Here is a 15,967-nt window from a genome sequence, read left to right as displayed (position 1 = left end):
TGGGCAGGGCTTCGATTTTGCGCACTTTTTCGCTATAACTCAGTCAATTTTGAAAAAAAAAATAACTTCACAGCTAATCGCGTTCGGTAATTTTTGCCGAAATCTCAACTGCTGAGCGAACGGTAATGATTTTTTACCGTAATTCTTATAAAAATTACAAAATTATGGTAAAATTTCATCGTCTATCAAACTTTTACGAGGTTCGGTAAATGTTGCCAGCATTACCGATTTTTCCCGGTAAACAAAACTTAACGGATGAGTTTTAGGTAAAATATTACCGAAGTCGACGATTTTTTCCAAGTGTGTTGGTTTTTGTACGCGGCAGGCCCATGCACAGAAGTGGCGCCAAGGGAGAGGTTGTTTCCCAATATCGGCAAAAGGCGGAGGGGCGCCTAGCATATGAAGCATTGGTAAAGGGGGGGGGGGAGGGGGGGGGGGGGTTTCGGAAACCCAGGATGAATATCTAGAAGAACAAATTCCTGGCGGAATCCCAGCAGGAATTCATGGAAAAATCCCTAGAGGAATTCTTGAGGAAATTCCGTGGAACTATCCCTGGAAGAAATCCTGGAGGAATCCCTGAATTATTTCCTGAAGGAATCTCTAGAAAAATTCTCAAATAAATCCCTGGAGAACTTTCTGAAGAAATTCCTAGAAGAATCCTCAGATGAATTTCTGGATGAATTTCCCGATGAATTTCAGGGGAGGAATTTTCTGAGAAAGTACAGTAGGAATTGCCAAAGCAATTTCTGGAGGAATTCTTAGAGGAATTTCTGGACGAAATACTGGAGGAGTTATCGGAGGAATTCCTAGAGGAATCTTTGGAAGAATCCTTAGAGGAATCCCTGAAGGAATTCCTGGTATATTCCTGGAGGAAACCCTGGTGAAATTTCTGGAGGAATCCGTGCAAAAAATCATGGAGGAATGTCTAGAGGAATCCCTGGAGGAATCCGTGGATAATCTCCGGATGAATCTCTGGAACAAATCTAGAAATTACTTCAGGAATCCTCAAGGAAACCCTCCAGGGATTCCTTCAAAAATTTCCCCAGAAATTCTTCCGGGAATTTATCCAGGAATTATTCGAGGTTTTCCTCCTGACATTCCTCCAGGATTTCATCCAGACATTTCTAGAATTCCACCAAGAATTCTTTCAGGAGTTAGGTACCCAAGGTATATACAGGAATTTATGCAGGAAATCCTCCAAGGGGATCCTAACAAATCGTTTACAGAGACGAACCAGCCAAGGGCTGAAAGTCTCTTTAATAAAGATATTAATTAATTAATTAAGAAATCGTTGAAGAAATTTCTAGGGGAATCCCAGGAGGAATTTATGCAGGAGTCCCTGGAGGAATTCTTGGAATAATTCCTGGATTAAGTCCGGGAGGAATTCCTGGGGGAATCACTGAAGGAATCCCTGGAAAATTTCCTGGAGAAATAACGGTAGTAATTTCTGAAGGAATTCCTGGGGGAATTCCTGGATCAATTCCTGGGGGAATTCCTGGATCAATTCTTGGAGGAATTTCTGAAGGAATTCCTGTGGTAATCCTGGGGGATGCCTGTTGGAATCTCTATAGAAATCTAGAGAAATTCCGAGAAGAATCTCTAGAGGAATTCCTAGAGAAATTCCTGGAGGAATCCCTGTAGGAATTTTTAGAGGAGTCCCTGCAGGAATGTTCGGAGGAATCCTGGAAGAACTCCTGGAGGATTTTCTGAAGGAATCCCTTGAGTGATTACTAAAGGATTCCGTTCAGGAATTCCTGTAAGAATCCCAGGAAGAATTCCAGAAGAAAGAAAGTTCAATTTTTGTGGGAATTCCAGTAGTTTCTGAGGAAATCTCAGTACTGAAGAAATCACTGAAATTCCTGAGGAAATCCTGAAATCTTGAGTTAATTCCTGTAGAAGTTTCTGAAGGAATCACAAGGAGAGTTTTTGCAGGCATTTTTAAAATATATCCGAAAGATGTTCCTGAAAGAATTACAGAAGGAATTCCCGGGTGAAGCCTTGGGGAAATTATTGGAGGAATTACTAAAGAAACGCCATGAGGAATCCCGGAAGCAACCATGAGGAATTCCTTAGGGAATGTCAGGAGGGCTTTCTTAGCAAATTCCAGGAAGAATTTCTGTAGGAATCCCTTAATTAAAAAAATCGGGAGAAATCCGTGTCTGTAGTAATTTCTAGACGAATTATTGAATACTTGCATGGACCCCTGGAGGATTTTTTGAACAATTTTTTTAAGAAATTCCTGGATTATTTTTAAATAATCTCTAGTAAATTTTTCTGCAGAAATACTTCAAATCACTCCAAATAGAATTATTATAAAACTATAAAAAAACAATACATACATACCTTCAAATTACTAACACGCTGAAAAATCATATGCTTAAAACAACGTGTTTTTTAGGAATTGCTTTTGCCTTAGTTTTGCTAAAGTTTTCTAGTCCTTCCATCTAGTCCAAGTTTATAATACCACATTTGGACCGGTAGAAAAAAAATAGAGTACAAAATAATTTGGTGTGCTTTATTTAGATTGTGAAAAATGACTAAATAGTTGAAAAATCTGTTGCCACTCTAGATTCTTCCAGAATGTAGCACATTCTAGCCAGAGTCGAGGTTCAGGTACGACAAATTATAAAATTGCCTTGAATAGAAGTGATCGTTGACCTCAGCTTTGGAATTTCCACCCAGTTTGTGTCTGGGCCGATTTTTTTTTAAAAAGCTCATGATTTCGGTTTTTCGGACGTCATCACCTGAATCTAAAAGAAATAAAGAGCATTCTTGCTAACTCAACTGCGGAATGCTGTGGATGTTGTCTGGTGGTTCCCAGATGGTGAAAATTCACCTGAGAGTTTCACGTATTTTTCAAAGATTTCTACAGGAGCTAAGCCTTTGGGCGCTGTCCATAAACTACGTAGACTCTGACCCCCCTCCCCTTCGTAGACTTTTGTTCAAACAAAATTTTCGAAATTTATATTGAGCGTAGACTTTGGCCAGACACCAGAAGGATCTGTAAAAGGAATTTCCGGAGAATTGTTAGAAAACAATTTTGATAGAATTTCCGTTGGAACTGGGTGGAACTCATGTACGAATTTCTGAAAAAAAAACATCATTGAAAATCTCAGAAGGAACTTCTGGAACAATACAACCAAAAACTGTTCTTCGAATTCCACGATATTTTTTGTTTATTAAGACATTTTAAACCAATGGGTTCATTCGCCTCTAAAAATGACCGACATTATGTTGCTATACCTCCTTATATATCCTTATATTCGTTGATGCACAGCCTAAAGGGCGAACCCGATGAAATTGCCACACAGAAAATATTGTATAACTTTTGATTGCGTTCGTCAAAATAGCTAATTTTTTGACCATGAATAGTATATTATGTGTAGCTAATACCATAAAATTTTCATTAAAATCGGTTGAGTATTGGCGCATATATTGTCGATATCATAAAATGAGATTTTAGAAAACTTGTACATGTACACCCATTTCAAAAAATTACTTAGGCTATAACTTTTTTGTTACCTCATCAAAACGTTTGAAAATTTCACTCGATATTCTTAACATAGTATCAATTAAGTGGTAAAAATTTGATCGAAATCGGTTCAGTACTTTTTCTAGTAAATATCCAAAACTCAAATCGCTTCCTGGTAAATTTTAGGTACTTTTTGACCATTTTTAGTTCCGCGTGCACTATTTCGACTGTAGAACTGGTAACACTGTCCCGATTTTTATAAAGCCTTGACAGTGTAAAATTGTTGTGTTAAACTGTTCACAGTGAAAATTTCAGCCATTTTTGTTGAGTACTTTCAAAGTAAGAGCAGTTTGAATTTCACTATACCAAAAACCACATCTGATTATTGTGACATAGTGCGACATATATGGCTATAACTTTTTAACGGTATGATCAAATTGAATGAAATTTTGACAAACTACTTCTTCATACATACTTTACGTACAAAAAAATTTTCATTGAAATCGGTTCAGTATTTTTAGCGCCAGCTTTGAAACGGCAAAAAAGTGATATTTTCCAAAATGTTTGTTTGTACAAGATTCTCAAGTGGCAATTTCCTTGTTTCAATGATATCTCCGCCATCACTCAACCGATTTTAATGAAAATTTTATGGTATTAGCTACACATAATATACTATTCATGGTAAAAAAATTAGCTATCTTGGCGAACGCAATCAAAAGTTATACAATATTTTCTGTGTGGCAATTTCATCGTGTTCGCCCTTTATTTGACTTCGTTGCATATGACCACCAGACTGGATAAGATCGATTTTCTAAAACGAAGGATTTTCGATCTTTTAAGCGTTCAGAAAAAAACTGAGCACAATTTGGGTGCAAACTGGTATTGGGTTTGGGTAAATTACTGGTTTTCTTGTCCAGTATTTCCTTCTTGTGAATAATACAATAATACAGAAAAAATAATGTTACGGATTCATTCAGAAGTTCACTCAAGGGATTCTTGGAGGAGCTCCTTTTGGCAATACCTCAAGGAGTTCTCTCTTTGGATTCCTAGAGGAATTTATTTTGGTGATTCCAAGAGAAGTTTCTTTTGTGAATTCATAGATGAGTTGCGACTAGGGTTTCTTCTGAAGATTCCTAGAGGAGATCGGTTTCGGAGATTCACAGAGAAGTTCCTACACGAGTTCCCTCTGGAGCGCTGTAGTTACACGCATGGAAGTTCCATCAGGGATCTTCCTGGAGTTCACTCTGGAAGTTACTCAAGGAGTTCTATCCGAGACTTTCCAGAACTCCCTGCTGGAACCCCAGGAGAAACTTCCAGTGGGAATACCTGGACGCATCTCCAGCAGGAACTCCAGGGATCTTTGAGGATAATGGAATCGAATACAGATTCATCCTTAACGAATCCCGGGTAGAGGTGAAATACTGACGATCAAAACGTGATATTGGTTTGATTGATATAAGAGAGAAAAGATCTGAAAATAATGTCTATTCCTGGAACATCTGGACAATATCAAAATTTGATATTTTAAGATCATACGAATAGCTTGCTGCTGATCGAGCCGGGACTCGTAATTTGCCGGAATTGAAGGTGGTTGCTTCCCGTTCGTGCTACGAACGGCGCACAGGAACCACTGGACCCAAATTGGCACTTATCACGGTCACTGAGTCTTCACCTTCTTCACCGAAGGCAGAACGATCTCACTGGATACCAACGATCACGCGCTTTGCTGTGATCTATAGTCACATGCAGTTGTGAAGTTCACTCACGCACGACACCGACCGACCGAGATGATTAATTGTCCCCCTTATTGATGGTTTCGGATCACTAACGAAATTGGCATTTGTTCTGATTTGCCGCAACACTTTATTGCACACACGATAGATGGGAACGAAAATACAATAGATGATCGACCGCACTGTTGTGTCTTTGGGGATATATTTCGAACTGATTACTACAAATTCTTGTGCTGTGAACAGTGGTCAGCTTGGTCATCGTGGATGATTCTGTCTCTCAAGAGAGGGCTATTGAGAGAGTATTTATACCTTAGACTAGTTCATATTCTTTGAAGGGTTAGTTCAAATTCAATTAATTCTATAGGCTAAAGTTAACATTATTTACAATATGTACACATGTAGGATAATTCATTTATGGTGATACCGAATAGCTGCTCTTGGTTAGATATTTTAATATCTAAATATGATATGATGATGATGATTTTCCAGCATTATATTTTAAATTATATCTAAACTTTTTAGAATTTTTATCTCTAATATCATTCAAACCAATATCGTCTCTCTAATCTCAATATCAAGATATGCTTTTATTGAGCTATTTTCCGCTATCCGGGCCTTGAGAGTACTCTTGGAGAAATTTCCAGATGAAAATCTTCGAGTGATTCAGAAAGAATTATCTGAATTTATTGAGGAATCTCAATAAATTTTCTTTTTGAGAAATAGCTCCTAAACAAAACTTGAATAGGATCTCTCTAAGAAATTCACAGTTGAAGCTCCTAGAATAATCAGTAATCATCCCTATAAGGAACCCCTGGAGGTGTTAGAAAATAATTCTTGGAATCTCTTAAGGCTAGAGAGATATCCTGCTGAAATCCTCGGATAGGTCCGGAAGGATCTCTGAAAGGAATCCATGAAAGAATACCAACAAGGAACTCGTGGAGGAGTCATCAACAGGAACTGTTTAGGCGAAACTCTGAGAAAGATCCTCAGAGGATAATTCATTAAAAATTTACTGAGGAATTCCTCGAGGAAGAAATCTTGGAAAAATCCATAGAGGAAACACCAGGGAGGTCTAGGAAGAAAAGAAGTCCTACACAGATCGAAAAAAGAGTGTAAAATTCTGTGACATATGATGCACATGATTGGAGCGTGGGATATCATAGAAGTTTACATGACATATCATGTAAAGTTCATGAAATATCATGTAAACTTCCATTATATGTCATGTAATTCAGCATGACTCTGAGAGTCTACATGACATATAACACAAATTTACATGATATATCATGTAAACCATCATAACACTAAGTTTACATGACTAAAATGAAGTTTACATGACGTGTAAATCTCATTATTTTTATCTGTGTAGAGGAATTCATAGAAGCAATCTCCAAAATAAAACCAAATTAATCACATGAAGCAATACCTCGCCTGGAAGAATCCCCAAAAATAACTCCCTACAATCCCTACAAATCATGAAAGAATCTCCGCCGAATCATTTTAGATACGGAGCTACAGGAGAAACCCCTGGGAGGAAATCCTGGAAAATTCTTCATCAAGAATTACTGGAGGAATACCCAAAGAAATATACCTGTAGCAGGTGAATCCATGACATTTGGTCGAAAGACATTTAGTCGAATGACGTTTGGTCGAATGACATTTGGTCGAAAGTACATTTGGTCGAACGGACATTTGGTCGAATGGAAATTTGGTCGAAAGCCATTTTTTTGGAAAAAGAAGCATATGACATTTAGTCGAATGGACGATTCGTCGAATGGACATTTGGTCGAAAGGCACTAACAGATGAAAATAGATGTGGATTTCGGTATCATAATTTTTTATATGTTATTGAACAAGCAAGCCTCGTTGAATAAATGTACGACTCGTGCTGAAAAAAAAATCATCATTTTGCAACTTGTTGCATAAATAACCATTTTGGCTCGCGTTCAGTTCATATGCAACACTGCGTCAAAGAATAGCCTATGTTTAAGGACAAACGTCTTGAAATCCCACTTCAACAGTGCATCAGAACTTCAGACGCACAATTCTCAAGAAGCAAGCTTCAAACAACAGTGCATTGTATAATGCTGTTTTCGCTCACTTATAATAAGCTTGAAACAAGAAGATCAGGTGCACTGGTTTTGTTTACGAAGAGATGTGTACGCTCGAAGTCGCGAGTTTTGGATCCTAACCAATCTGTCCTTAAAAGAAGGAAAAATATCCGATGAAAAAGTCTGCAGCAATAACATCCATATATCAAACGGAAGAACAGCTTGTATTCAAAAGGAGAAATTGCTTCTGAAACATTCAGTAGTTGGTACAGGAAAACGCAATGAAATAAATAAACGTGAAAGAATAGCCTATGTTTCAAAGAAGGAAAAATTCATGATAAAATGACAGCAAACATAGTACAAATACGAATTTTGAAAGAATAGCCTATGTTCAAAAGAAGGAAAAATCATAGATGAAAAAATCACAACCATAATGTCCACTCTTCACTCTCAGCACAAATAATACACTTGAAAGAACAGAGTATGTTGAAAAGAAGGAAAAATATTTGATGGAAAAGCCAATATGTTATACACAAAAACGCAATGAAATGGTGAAACTGGAAAGAAGAGCCGAAACCTACACTGCACTACAATGTTTGCTTTTTTATGTTTGATATAATTAAACACGATCAAATTGCTATACGACTTAGCGTCCATTCGACCAAACGTACTTTCAACCGAATAAGTTCAGTAACATATAAATTATTATACCGAAATCTATAAAATTATTTTCCATTCAAAGCTCTTCATCAGTTAGTGCCTTTCGACCAAATGTCCATTCGACTAAATGTCATATGCTTCTTCCAAAACATGGGTTTCGACCAAATGTCCATTCGACCAAATGTCCGTTCGACCAAATGTACTTTCGACCAAATGTCATTCGACCAAACGTCATTCGACCAAATGTCATTCGACCAAATGTCCTAAAGCCGTTTTATTACGACACTTTTTAATTCGTACCCCGCTTATTCGACATTTGCCGAATTTAAAAGTGTTCAAATGTCACAGCGATGTACACTGTAAATACAAAACAGTCTGATATAGCGCTTATACTCATACCCGCAGCAGCTCCTCTTGCAGCCGCTAGTTCTGAGTTGGTGCTATTCGATACCCAAAACACCTGGAGACCAACCGGAATGAACTGAGGATGGCAACAATCGTAGAAAGAACGAGCTTTTCAGTCGCACCACCGCAATATCTGTTGAAATTATGTTCAATAACAAATCCGGAAATCAAAACAAAAACAGGGTTGCCAAATTTCAATAAGCATGGTGGTGTAGGGTGACCAATTTGTCGAATTAAAAGTTTACCCCGGTTATTCGACAACAGTCGGTGTCGTATTTGCGGAGTAATACGGTATTGGTTTGTTTGAGATAAGAAGTAAAAGTACTGAAAATAATAGCAAAAATTTGTTCTTGAACCATCTAACCAATAGCAAAATTTGATATTTGAAGATCAATCAAATAGCTCAATGCAACAAGCCCAACAAATGACCAACACAACTAATCATGGCAACCTCGGATGAATGTCGGGCTACAATGGCAAATATTTGTCGTTATGACCCCTTTAGATCTTACCAAGAGCTAAATGTGCTATACTTTTACCTCTTATCTCAATCAAACAAATATCACTTTTTGATCTCCGTATCAAAATATGCTTTTTTTTCCTCTGCTCGGGTCTAGAAGATGCTCCTGGACAAATGCCAAGAAACATTTTCAGAAAATAATTTTGGAGGAATGCTCATAAATCCCAGGCAAAAATCCACAGAAAAGCATGTGAAATAATAATCAATAATCCTAGAGAAATACCCACAGCAAAATCATGGTTAGGGGTGAGTGGGGTAAGATGCCATTTTTAACCCTCTAATACCCAACCCCGCCTTTAGACGGGGTATAGTTTGAGCATTTTTGTAATTTTTGTTTCGGGGAAAATCATTTTTTTTATATTTTTGACTGATATTTAGGACTGTTTTGTATTTCTCAAAATGGTTTTTGGTGTATTTTAAAGCGTATTTACATTTTTTTTTAAATCATTGAAAAATTGATGTTTTAGTCACTTTTTAGAAGTCATTGTTTATTTTGTACTGAATCGTTACAATTAACATATTTTAAATTTTTCCCAAATCATTCTATCCTAGTTTAATAGTTTAAGGGAATTGAATACACTCAAAAATTATTTTCCTTAAAATTACGCGGAAAATAAAATTTCCAATGAAAAATAATTTAAAATAAAAATATTTCAACAATAATCATAAAATCTCAAAATGTTTTCATCTCAAAAAACCCGTACCCCAAATAGGCTTCCAGGAAAAACATAAAAGTGTGGGGATGTTCAAAAATAAAAATTAGAAAAATCAAAAACTGAAATTCACGAAATCGAGAATTAAAAAGAATCATCTTCCAAAACATGTTTAAATCGATTTTAGATGACGAAAAATGATATTTAGATCAAAATAAAAAATTTGGGTATTAAAGGGTAATATTTTCATCGTTTTCAATAGCCTCACTTGTTAGGCTTTCAAAGTGGTTACAGTAACTAGACAATATTTGCTCAATACTTCAGCAAAAATATTCACTGAAATATTGGATTTTCAAAGATTTTCTGTAATTTTAAAAACTGGTTCGTAAAACGGAAGTGGTGCAAAAATGGCATTTGCCATGGGGTAATTCCTGAGATTATCCGGGGAATTCATAGATTTCTTCGTCCTCCAGAAATTCCATCCTAGATTTTCCTAAAAGTTCCTCCTGGAATATCTTCGGAAGCTTTTCTTTTGGACTTCCTGGGATTTCCAGCAAATTTACCTGGGATTTCTTTCGAGATTCTGTCAAGAGTTCTCAGATTTCATTCCGAGATTCCTTCATAAACTTCTCTCAAATTGTGGCAGGGATTGCTTCCAGGAAATCTATGCGAAATCCCTCCCGGAGTCCCTACTGGGATTTCTTTAGGAATTCTTTATGATATCTTTCAAGAAATCCAACAAGAACTTCTCTCAGTATTCCCCCAAAAACTTCTCCGAAATTTTTCCGTCCAGAGTTCCTATGGGGACTTCTTCCGGGATTCCTCCAGGAACTAATTCCAGAATTCCTTTGGGAACTCTTTGGGAGCTCCATAAGGGAGTCCTCCGGGAATCTCCATCGTAGATTTCTTTGAAAACTTTTCCCAGGATTCCTTTTGGAACTTATTCCGAAAAGTTCCAGGAAAACTGCTTCCGAGAATTCTCCAGAAACTTTTTCCAGGAGTCAACCAGGAACTCTTTTCTGGTGTCCTCCAAGAATTCCGTTTGGAATTCCAGCAGATCCTTCTGAAATTCCTGCGGAAGTTCATTCAGAAAATCTTCCAGATGTTTCTAATGAAATGGAACCTGCATCTCAGAAGACGCTCCTGGAAGGACCTGGAAGAACTTCGGGAAGACCCTCAGAAAGAATCTCAGATATAGCTCCCAGAGGAATCACAGATGGGAATCCTAGAGGGGTACTAGAAAAAAAAACATGTGGAGACACCACGGGAAGAATTCCTGGAAGAATCTCAGGAAAAATTGCTTGGTTATCTTGGAAGGAGTTATCCTGGAGGGATCTCGAAACTAATTTCTAGAGAAAATTCGGAAGGAATTTTCAAAAAATCCAGAAACTCCTGAAACAATCGCAGAACCCAGCCAACACAGATCGTATATGATGTTGAATAGGATGCTAAAGTGGAGGCGATATGCGTACTCTTTACACGCGATGAAATGAAAATATGTACGCATATGGCCTTCACTTTAGCATCCTATTCTACATCATATACGACTTCGTGTTGGCTGGGAAGGTACTGCTCAAGCACAATCGCAGTGATCAAACTGACTCTCATAGTTCCAATCAAATCGATTATACACAGAGTCTATTGATGATTATGATCAGTCTCGCCAGTGGCCAGATAAATCCTACGCAAAGGAATGGTTACTTCCTTCGGGTATTAAATTAACTTGGCATCAGTTCAAGTGACGCCGTTCGGAGGCATGATTGCATCGGAATGAAGGGGAAGAGAGATCATCATTCGGACGTTCGGACGCTAATGGATGTTGATGATGGCTTGCGATTAATTGCATCATGGCAGGCGTGTTTTTAATTTTCGCGTCGTGAAATTGATGGTGACAGTGTGACAGAGTTTCGTTGTGTGCGTGCTTGTTGGTTGGCTGCGGATTTGGATTGATTTAATCATGTGTAATGATTTAATTAAATTTTCACTGCAACGAGGTCTGATGATTCTCTTATTTATCTTTGCAGGTAACTGACTGATCTATAATGTTAATGACAACCGTAAGTGTATGTAGAATACTAATCATAATTATAATACTAATTTAATAAACTTAGGTTTATTGATGAATACTCACTCATTTTACTTGGAACACTTAGAAGAACATTTGGAAAAATCTGAATTGCTTGAAGGATGATTACCTGAGAAATTTCCATATTCCTTGAGTAATAAGAGTTTCTGTGAAATCAAATCTAACTGAGCTTGCAAACATGAATCTATTCTAATATGGTGATCCCATATGTCCGATGTGGTACTCAGCACGACCATGCTGAGGGTGTATGATTCGTTTCCCGGTCAGTCCAGGAGGTAATTTCCTATGGGCTTAGAGTATCTTCGTATCTGCCACACGGAATGATAATTGGCAGAAGAAGCTCTCAGTTGGTAACTGAAAAAGTGCTCATAGCTCACTCAGCTCACTAAGCTGAGAAGCAGATTTTGCTCCAGTTTAAACGTTACCCGGGTAGAGGTGAATGGCAAACCAAAAACAAAAGAATAACAAATTTTATTGTCATAACTTATTTTGTCATTCATGAGTTCTTCATGAAGAGCTTAAAACAACATGTGAATAGCATAATATGATATCATATCAAAATATGCCATTTGCTTGTCATTTTAAAATTTGGAAGAATAACTACTTAATGTCTTATTTTGCTATCATAACAAATTTTGCAATTGGTGAGATATTGTTGACCTTTTGCGAGTTTGATGAACTCGCAGTTTTGGCACTTATCAAGAACAACATAATTGCAAAATTTGAATTTTGATTATTCTAATGGTAAATTTTGATATTTGTTTGCAATTACTTTCCATCCAAAAAACTTATAAGTTTATATTTTGTTATTGGAATAAACAACTTAATATACCCTTCTTTTGGATGACAAGGGAATAACTAATTTTGATATTGTTCTATTTTCAATAACTTAATAATGGTATATTTTGCAATTCTCAATCTTATTTTTTTTTTGTTCTTGGTTTACCATTGTAATGTCAAAATTTGACAATCTTTAGTTATTTTATCGAACAATGTCAGTTATTATTTTTGCCCTTTTGTCACTTATTTCAAACAAACCAATGACAAATTTTACCATTAAGTAATTCTTTTGGAATGGTAAAACTTGCAATTGTTTTGTAATTGTTTTCTGCCCAGTTATGCTAAGAAAAAGAAAAATAAGAAGAATATGGTGACCCCATTTCGCCACCTCAACTTAGCACTCTCATTCCATCATCATAGAATCCAATTAAAATAAAAGCTGACAGACCACTTTTCGCTGCCCTAATTATCAACTATGCTGGACAAAAATAACTTCACTTCCATCTTCGCTACAACGCACATTCCCCCACCTTCCTTCGAGATCGACAAAGGTCCATCTTCTAAAAAGCATCAAAGCGCAACATCTCAGGACGCACGAAAAACGAAAAAAAAGTTGCTTAACTCAATTTCCTGATCGCTTCCTTCCAGTCAGTCCAGCTTGGTCGACAGCATGGTTTTCATCATCTGGAAGCGGAACGGATTCATCCTGCAGCAGTAGCAGAGAGCCAGGCCCGATTGGTCGGTTCAAGGATGCGGTACCCTTCAACCCCAGGAAAAAGCCTGATATTCGCACGCTTTTAACGTGGTTTTCTTCCAAACACCGCAACAAGCCGCTTTCTTCCGAAAGGAACAAACTGGCTTTGCTGTACAGTGTACTGGAAGGAAAGCAACCCCTTTTCGTGAGATGTTTTCGTTTAGGTGGATTGCAAACAGCGCTTTCAAAAGATAAAAGTCCTATTTCGGGCATTAGGTATCTACCCATGGCTGCTGCTTTTAGGCCGCCCGCCGTCAGAAGGCATATCCGTCAAAAGTGGGTACGATTCTGGAAATTGGGTTCAGGATTCAGATTTAAACGGGGTGTTTACTTATCGTGCAGCACCATACGAAATTAATCAACTTTGATTGAAAGGAAGTAGGGGGAGCGGATCCTGCCGATCATAGACAGTAGTGTTGGGAGTTGGATAAAATAAATAAAACAATGTGTAGAAATATAAGATTCATTGATGTTTTGAGTTAGATCATTTTGTTTCGGAAAAACCTAAACAACCTTTTTGATCTAATACACTTTGATAAGCTAAAAATGGTGCATCCAACCTGAAAGGGTTGGAACTGGAAGCCACATATCTCGTTCGGTAGGTTTATTGTGACCTGTGGCATGACACCGATAATCGTTACTAAATCCAACCGAGCTTCACCGCCAGGCGCAGGCTAGGAAGGTGATGACCATATTGCTGCAGGTGCTGATCGTAATTAGCTTTACCGACCACCAACCATCATCACCATCGGAGTTGACATGTTGTACCATCGACATCAGGTCGGCTTCACTAGCTGGACGGTGATGAACAGTACATCGCGTCATCATCATCGTTGGAACACAGCGTTGCAAAATGATGATACACATCAAACTTGCCAGAAGCATCGTTGCGACAGCCATGACGGTGAATATTAGCATTCCTGTCCTGCTGCATTTAGTGGGGGGAATTAGGCCACCTTATGGAGATTAGCTGGTAACCCCTGTAGCGGGAATTAGCGCGTCTGGTCGTCCATGCCGGCAAAAAAAAAATACGATTGGTAATGAGCTTAGTGGTTGCAAGAACAAACTTCCTAAAGTTATTAATTGAAGTCTCCAACAAATTCGAATAAGAAACATTTTCATTCGGTGACTTATTCCATCTATTTGTCATTTGATTTTTCCCAAATTTTATTGCAAGAGAGTTCGTGGGGCATTCATTCATTTATTTAGTATTACATCAAATTCAAGATAAAACAGAATCAACAATATTTCTCCATAATACACGATTCGTGGCTGCCGCTCTCCATCCTCGGTCGCGCCCAATGCTCGCCAAGTCACGCTCCACCTGGTCCGCCCATCGTGCTCTCTGCGCTCCACGCCTTCTTGTGCCAACCGGATCAGTTGCAAACACCAGCTTTGCAGGGTTGTTGTCCGGCATTCTTGCAACATGCCCTGCCCACCGTATCCTTCCGGCTTTGGCCACCTTCTGGATGCTGGGTTCGCCGTAAAGTGCAGCGAGCTCGTGGTTCATCCTTCTCCGCCACACACCGTTCTCCTGCACACCGCCGAAGATCGTTCTTAGCACGCGTCGCTCGCTGAGTCCACGTCTCGTGCCCGTAGAGGATCACCGGTCTTATTAGCGTTTTGTACATGGTGCATTTGGTGCGTGGGTGAATCTTTTTCGACCGCAGTTTCTTCTGGAGCCCGTAGTAGGCCCGACTTCCGCTGATGATGCGCCTCCGAATTTCACGGCTCACGTTGTTGTCAGCCGTCAGTAAGGGTCCGAGGTAGACGAATTCCTCCACCACCTCGAAATTATCCCCGTCTATCGTAACATTACTAGTTCGTGGGGCAATATCAGGCTGTATTCATGAGTGAACGTGCTACAACGGACCAGATGCTCGCTATATACCAGGTGTTGCAGAAATGTCGCGAATACAACGTGCCCACACATCACTTGTCCATATCGATTTCAAATCGACTTATGATACAATCGATCCAGACCAGCTATGGCAGACAGATTATGCAGGAATACGGATTTCTCGATGTAGTTCGAGTATCAGGGACATTTTCGAGTACCTTCGAATCTCGCATTGGGTTACGGCAAGGTGATGGTCTTTCGTGCTTGCTATTTAACATTGCTTTAGAGGTTGTAATAAGGAGAGCGGGGATGAACACGAGTGGAGCGATTTTTACGAAGTCCGTTCAGCTGCTTGTTTTCGCTGATGATATTGATATTAGAGCTTGCAAATTTGAGACGATGGCGGAAACGTACATCCGACTAAAGATTGAAACAAGGCGAATCGGATCAGCAAGAATTCTTTTTAAGATTCGTCCTTAAGATATAATGTTTTATTTTCCATGCATTTTTTTATTATTTTCTCCACGATTACCTCCAGGGTACCTGTCAGGAATTTTTTAATGGATTCTTTTATGATGATTTATCAAAATCTTTCCAGAACTTTTATAGAGAGAAGATTTTTGCAGGATTAACTAGAATGATTTTAGCATGGGTACTTAAGAGAGTTCGACTGATATGTGTGATCTAGCTACTTTATCGGCGCCGCAGTCTTGGGGAATCAAAACGACTGTTTTAGATTTGTCCCGACGTTTCGACTCTGTTTCGAGTTTCCCTTTGAAGAAGAATCGAAACAGAGTCGAAACATCGGGACAAACCTAAAACTGTCGTTTTGATTCCCCAAGACTGCAGCGCCGATAAAGTAGCTAGATTTCAGCAAGAATTGCTCCAATAATTCCTCCAGGTATCCCTTCAGAATCCATTCTTGTCCATGTCCATGTACTCATTTGAAAATTAAACCAGAGATTTTTCCGGAGATTCTTTCAGGAATTCCTCCAGAAATTTTCCTACAGGAG

General features: G+C 38.4%; 1 protein-coding gene across 15 annotated transcripts in view; it reads left to right on the top strand.

Annotated features, from left to right (window-relative positions):
- The window catches only part of LOC109415966 (high affinity cGMP-specific 3',5'-cyclic phosphodiesterase 9A), a 680,025-nt gene that overhangs the window by 500,354 nt on the left and 163,704 nt on the right, over positions 1–15,967 (top strand). The window contains exons 1-2 of one of the 15 annotated variants that reach the window (XM_062856640.1): positions 11,337–11,455; positions 11,519–11,551. The exons of 13 other annotated variants lie outside the window; for them this stretch is intronic. The gene's annotated coding sequence lies outside the window, so the exon portion shown is untranslated. Of the gene's footprint in view, positions 1–11,336; positions 11,456–11,518; positions 11,558–15,967 lie in introns of those variants that run through there. One more of the 15 variants, XM_062856641.1, reaches the window with a different exon arrangement.

This window comes from Aedes albopictus, chromosome 3 (genome assembly GCF_035046485.1).
Source record: "Aedes albopictus strain Foshan chromosome 3, AalbF5, whole genome shotgun sequence".
In the NCBI taxonomy this organism is placed as follows: domain Eukaryota; kingdom Metazoa; phylum Arthropoda; class Insecta; order Diptera; family Culicidae; genus Aedes; species Aedes albopictus.
This window is presented reverse-complemented; position numbering and strand designations above follow the sequence as displayed.